Source organism: Harpia harpyja, chromosome 2 (assembly GCF_026419915.1).
Source record: "Harpia harpyja isolate bHarHar1 chromosome 2, bHarHar1 primary haplotype, whole genome shotgun sequence".
NCBI lineage: Eukaryota > Metazoa > Chordata > Aves > Accipitriformes > Accipitridae > Harpia > Harpia harpyja.
This window is the reverse complement of record NC_068941.1, coordinates 3,410,022-3,415,401: the sequence shown is the minus strand read 5'-3', so window position 1 is coordinate 3,415,401 and position 5,380 is coordinate 3,410,022.

The window sequence follows — 5,380 nt, the reverse complement described above, 5'->3', positions numbered from 1 at the left end:
TTTGCCCTGGGGCCGTGCCTGCACCGGGGAGGCATTTCAACCCAGGGAGATGAGCAGGGTGCTGCAGACATGTGCCCTGCAACTGCAGGCTGCCCAGAGATCCAGGCTTCAGCTAACATTTAAACACCGTTATCTGCCTCGCTGCCACGCTCAGGCTAGAAACCAAGATGACGGTGGAGCTTAAAAAGCAAAGCTAAGAAATACCATTAGCAGATCCCTGAAATGCTTCTTGTAAAACACGGGGAAGTCAACCATTAGCAGAGTCTGGACTTCATCTCTGCAGTCTCCATAATTAATAACTAGCTCAGGAGGGAATAGAAAATACAACTAACTGATGGAGGCAGGAGGAAATCGCAAAAGTACTTCAGGCCTTGGATGTAAGCCCAGAAGCGCAGGTATAGTAAAAAAATTAACTTAATGGAAGGACAACCTCCTGCCTTAACCATCCTTTTCCCCTGCTGTGCTTGCACTCTGCACAACGTCCAACCCACGAGGCCGGTGGAGTCCGACACGTAGGTCCCAACCACAGAAGCACCGATGGGTTTTCAGCGTCACGGCTGTTTTTTTTCCGTGCTGGTGGGTAACACAGAGGCCGCTGCACACACTTGCAAACCAAAGCAGCAGAAAGCAAGCCAACGAGAAACAAGGAGAACTGTTCTTACAGCAAGCCGGGCGGCAGTGAAGGAACCGGGGCTCGGACTCACAGGAGCACGCAGATAACAGGGGCCGCAGGAGATCTCTGATGCAACCTCCCTCTTGCAACAGGACTGTTGCCAATATAAGATCTGGGCAGCCTGGTCTTGTCTGGGCGATGCTTGAAACCTCCATGGATGGAGACACCACCCCACCAGCTTTTTTTTTCCTAATATCCAAGCCAAACTTCCCACGTTGCCCTATTACGTCACTTGCCATGGCTGCCAAAAAGAGTTTGACCACATCATCTTCCTAATTGCCCTTCACATCGCTGTACCCGTGATTAGATATACCCCCAGCTGCCTCTTCACCACACCCAGCTGTCCCAGCTCCCCGCTCCCCTCCCAGGCTCTCTGTCCCCCAGCCTGGACCAGCCCAGGAGCCCCAACCAGACCCTCCCCACCATCCCTGCATCCCTCTTGAATGGAGGCAGGAGGAGGCCCAAACTGGGCACAGTTTCCCGGCGTGACCTTCCCAGTACTGAGCAGAGAGCCAGCAGCTTCCCTTGCTCCGCTGGCCCTTGCCGGAGTGGCGCAGGCTGCGTTCGCCTCATTTGGGAAGAGAGCAGCTACAGCTAAGCAATACCCAGCACGACAGAGAAGCTGCTTTCCTGCTGAGAGCCCTGCTGTGTCCAGACAAGCCCTCTGTTCTGGGGAGCTGCCATTCTTCCTTATCTGCTTTACAGGGATGCATCCAGAGAGCCTGCACGGGACTAACGAGACAGACACGGTTAGGAACGCACCTATGGAGCCAGAACAACAGACCTGAGAAGCCGCGCAGCAGCAGACCCTCTTTCTCCTGGGAGGAGATCGAGCCCCAAACCACCTGGCTTTCTGCATTACAACAAAACGCTGGCCCAGGGCTCCTGGCTGGTGCGGCACTGCCTTTTGCAAGCACCCTTAGAGCCAGGCTGGGCAGTGCTGTAGCAACGCCAGCTACATGAGGCGGCCGGGAACGCTGCTTTCAGGCTGATCCTTCTCTTGCTGACAACTCGGCGTCGGGCCTCGACGATCCAGCTGTATCCCTGACTTTGCCAGCAGTAGAAAGCCAGTACCAGCAAATTGGGGTCCGAGCATTCCTCTCCCTGATGGTTGTTAGCGGTTAGCCTTGCCGGTCTTAACCAGTCAACAGTAAGCACTCAACCCTACTGGACATCCTCCCCCAGATGCAGTAGCTGCCAGAGGCCCCCGAGGCAGTAACACACATAGGAATTTGGGGCTGGTACATTAGCAGCGACCGGAAAGCAAGCAACAAAGCTGGAAATAATGAGATGTCAGTACCATAGTCGCTTCTAGTCATCTGCAAACACAGCCCCTCCTCATCAGCAGGTACTGGGAGCCCAGCTCTCCCTGGTGGCCCTGCACTGCCTGCCCATGCTCATCAGAAGTGACAGCCCTCGCTGGCTACATCCACGTGCGGGGTCTTTATACCATTTGTCAGGGCTCCCTTGCCTCTCTCCTCTGCTCTCTAAAAGCCTTGAATGATCATGATGAATTATAGATTAGCTCTGGTACACACCGCCTTATGTCAGATTTCTCATTCAACCATACAAAATCCTGCTGTTTTCCATTCCCTTCCAGAATGATCGTTGTAACAGAGGAAGAGGTGGAATAACTTTTCAGTTAGAGCAACTTTTAGGAGAGAAGCCAGTAGAGCTCCATGATTAGAGGTGCGACACCCCTGGGCTATTCAACTTCAACCTTAAAACAACAACAGTGCTTTTATTTTGGGGGTGAGGAGAGGCAGATGAAATAAAAGGTCTGGTTCACATATATAGACACAAAGAAGTCCTAATGAGCTCCTCCCGAAGAGCCAGTGCAGCCCCTGATCCCCACGGGCAGGTACGCTGACATTGCTACCAGATGCCCTACGAGGATACTTTTTCAGAAGCAAATCCCAGACCAGCAACGCCCAGCTAGAGAGGAAGAGCTATCAGCGACGCGACCTGGCTTTCCCTACCAGCTCCCTCCTCCTCCAGTTTCATCACAGTGGAATCGGTACACCTCCCTTCCAACAAGACAAGCTAGTGTAATACTGAGGGGGAAACAGAGGACTGAGTGCACATCTCTGGCTGCTTGCAGACCTTAAAAGAGCTGCATTCTCTTGGGAACAGCTCTAGCGACCGCTGCAGATACTGTCCTCGCAGCCACAGGCTTACAAGATGCAATTGTGCAAGCGAAAGGATGACGAAGACAGCCAAGATATACCTCGGAGAGCTCCCACCATTGAGAAAGAGTGTCCTCCTTTTCCCCATGGCCCTGTCCATATGTCCGTCACCATCATAGCAGGTGGGAACTGAATGCCTCTGCTCCTGGCTGATATGGCAGGGGAAGAAGAGAAGGATGCTGCATCAGAACTGTTCATCCGTGCCTGCATTCCTCCATTGCCCCAGAGGGTTAGAAAGGCTCAAATGACAGCCCCACCAGGATCGACACACCGAATCCTGGTGCTGTCCTTGCTGGACAGGACACGCATCACCTGAAGAGCCTCAGGAGCGTGGAAGAGGCAAGTCTTCACCTGGCAGGGACAGGCAAAGACCGCACTGAGATGGGTTTGCCAAAGAGCCTTCCTGAAATCCATGAGATGAAGGTGCCTGCCACAGGCTAGATGACCATTGTAGGTCCCTTCCAACTGAAATGTTCTATTCTATGTTCTGTCTTTGTCAAGGGCAGCCGAGTCCCCTTATCTTCCTGGTTGGCAGCAGACTCTTCCAGGGAAGAAAGAGAAAAACGGACTAATAGGGCCATGGCCCCTAGGAGAGAGCATGATGTTTCTCAGCAGCCCTGCCAGACTGAGGGAACAAGAATTTTGCCAAAGAAACCAAGCTGAGGGCATGATGGTTTTGGCCACTGGGAGAACCATCCTGCCAGACAGAATACATGAGAACACCCTGAAGGAAGATGAAGCAGGTTTACATTTTTGACAGCTGTGAACTCCTACGCTGAACTTCAGCAAAAAGCCTGATTTGGACATTACGCTGTCAGGAGACTGAAGTGCACTGGAGTGGTACTAAAATGCCTTCAGCAAACAGACTCCCGTTGATATAGTCTGAGACGTTTTCAAGTTGCACCATTTGATTTTTAAGAGGTCTTGGAAAAAACTCGTAAGGACTGCTGGGAGCATCTTTGATACGGAAACAAAACCCAACTCCCGAAACCCACCAAAAGAGAGGAGCTCATGCTTATTTTCTGAACTTGTTTTCTCCATGACTGCTTCTCTATATTCCATGCCACCTCTAACGCACCAATGAGAGCTTCCCTTCAGCTATTTTTGACACTGTACCCTAACAAGTTGTAAAACTTATTATGCCCTCTCTGCTCATACAGCAGAGGAGAAGACTTCCTCCAGTAAGACAACACATCTAATCCAGTCTTTCCAACTGGACATCAACTGGACCGTTTTGTTCCTTTGAACACTGGAGCCTGACAATGCCAGCACAGCACACAGAGCTGGTAGTCAATCTTCCTTTCCTGATCTCCTATTTTTTGACCTAACATATTTTTAATCTTTGAAAGTAGCTGGAGGCGTTTTCTTTAGACTTCCCTATTATCTTAATCACTTGAGCAGAGAAACAAAACAGGTAACCTACCTTACAGTCTGCTTTGCAAGCTTTGGTTCACAGAGAAAGGGTAATGCTATGTAAGATGACTGGGAAGTTAACCCCATAAAAACCCCCAAAGGTATGAAAGGCAACTCAGAGCACACTAAGAGCTCTGCTTTTGTCTAAGCACCACCACCAAAAAAAATCACTGCTCAAAAATGCAGCAGATGGAAGGGAATTTTTTTTTTTTCCCTGAGCGAAAATGACAGAAGAGAGGTGAACAGTTTTGCAAGTGTGCCACGGGTGCTTTAAAGCAGAGCTGTAACGGAAAACTAAAAAGCTCCAAGAGGAATTGCTTGTGCTGACCTGGAAGGTACCAGCTGGAGCAGCATGCTTTTTATATATATATATCTATATTTAAAAAGCATGAAAAAAAATCATATATCTATATAAAAAAATAATAGAAGAAACCTCCTACCGGCATTTAGCAACTCTTTAAACAGGGCTGACGTGTGCAATGCTGGAAGTATTGTCCGTTTCTCAAAAGAGCAGTCTTCAAAATCAGAAGGATAAATGCTATGCTTACAGAAGTATTTTTCTCCTGCGCTTCCCCAAGCAGACATAACTTGTTTCAGTGCGACAGCAACAAAGCCTTATTCTTCACCTGTTCATGTGTTCAGATCTGATGGCCTCTGCTTCAACCCCCGATACATCAAGCAAGACAACAGCTCATGTGCACGCAGCAGCAATCTACTGTCAGTGGAATATCGCAGTCACCTATTTTTATCTTTGATCCTAACCCTAGAAGAGCAAAGAAACAGCTCCTCTCCTGCAGTGCCATGAAAACAATATCAGCATTGATTGACTCTGGTTCAGTATGTAAAAATAAGTTATCAAGAGGACATAAGTTGGCCACATTCCACATTGGTCTGTACTGCACAGAACATCAGGCATCTAACAGGGAGCTTTCATTTAAGGTGGTTCCTCCCTCCTCCCCAGCCAAGAACGATTAAAAAGATGACAGTGTTAGCCCAGAACAATAAGTCATTGAGAAGATAAAAATATAGCAAAGATTGCTTTACCTCCTTGAAAAGGAAAACGCAACGCAGAAGATGTTAATTCTCTCAGTCTTTAAGGAAGCAACAC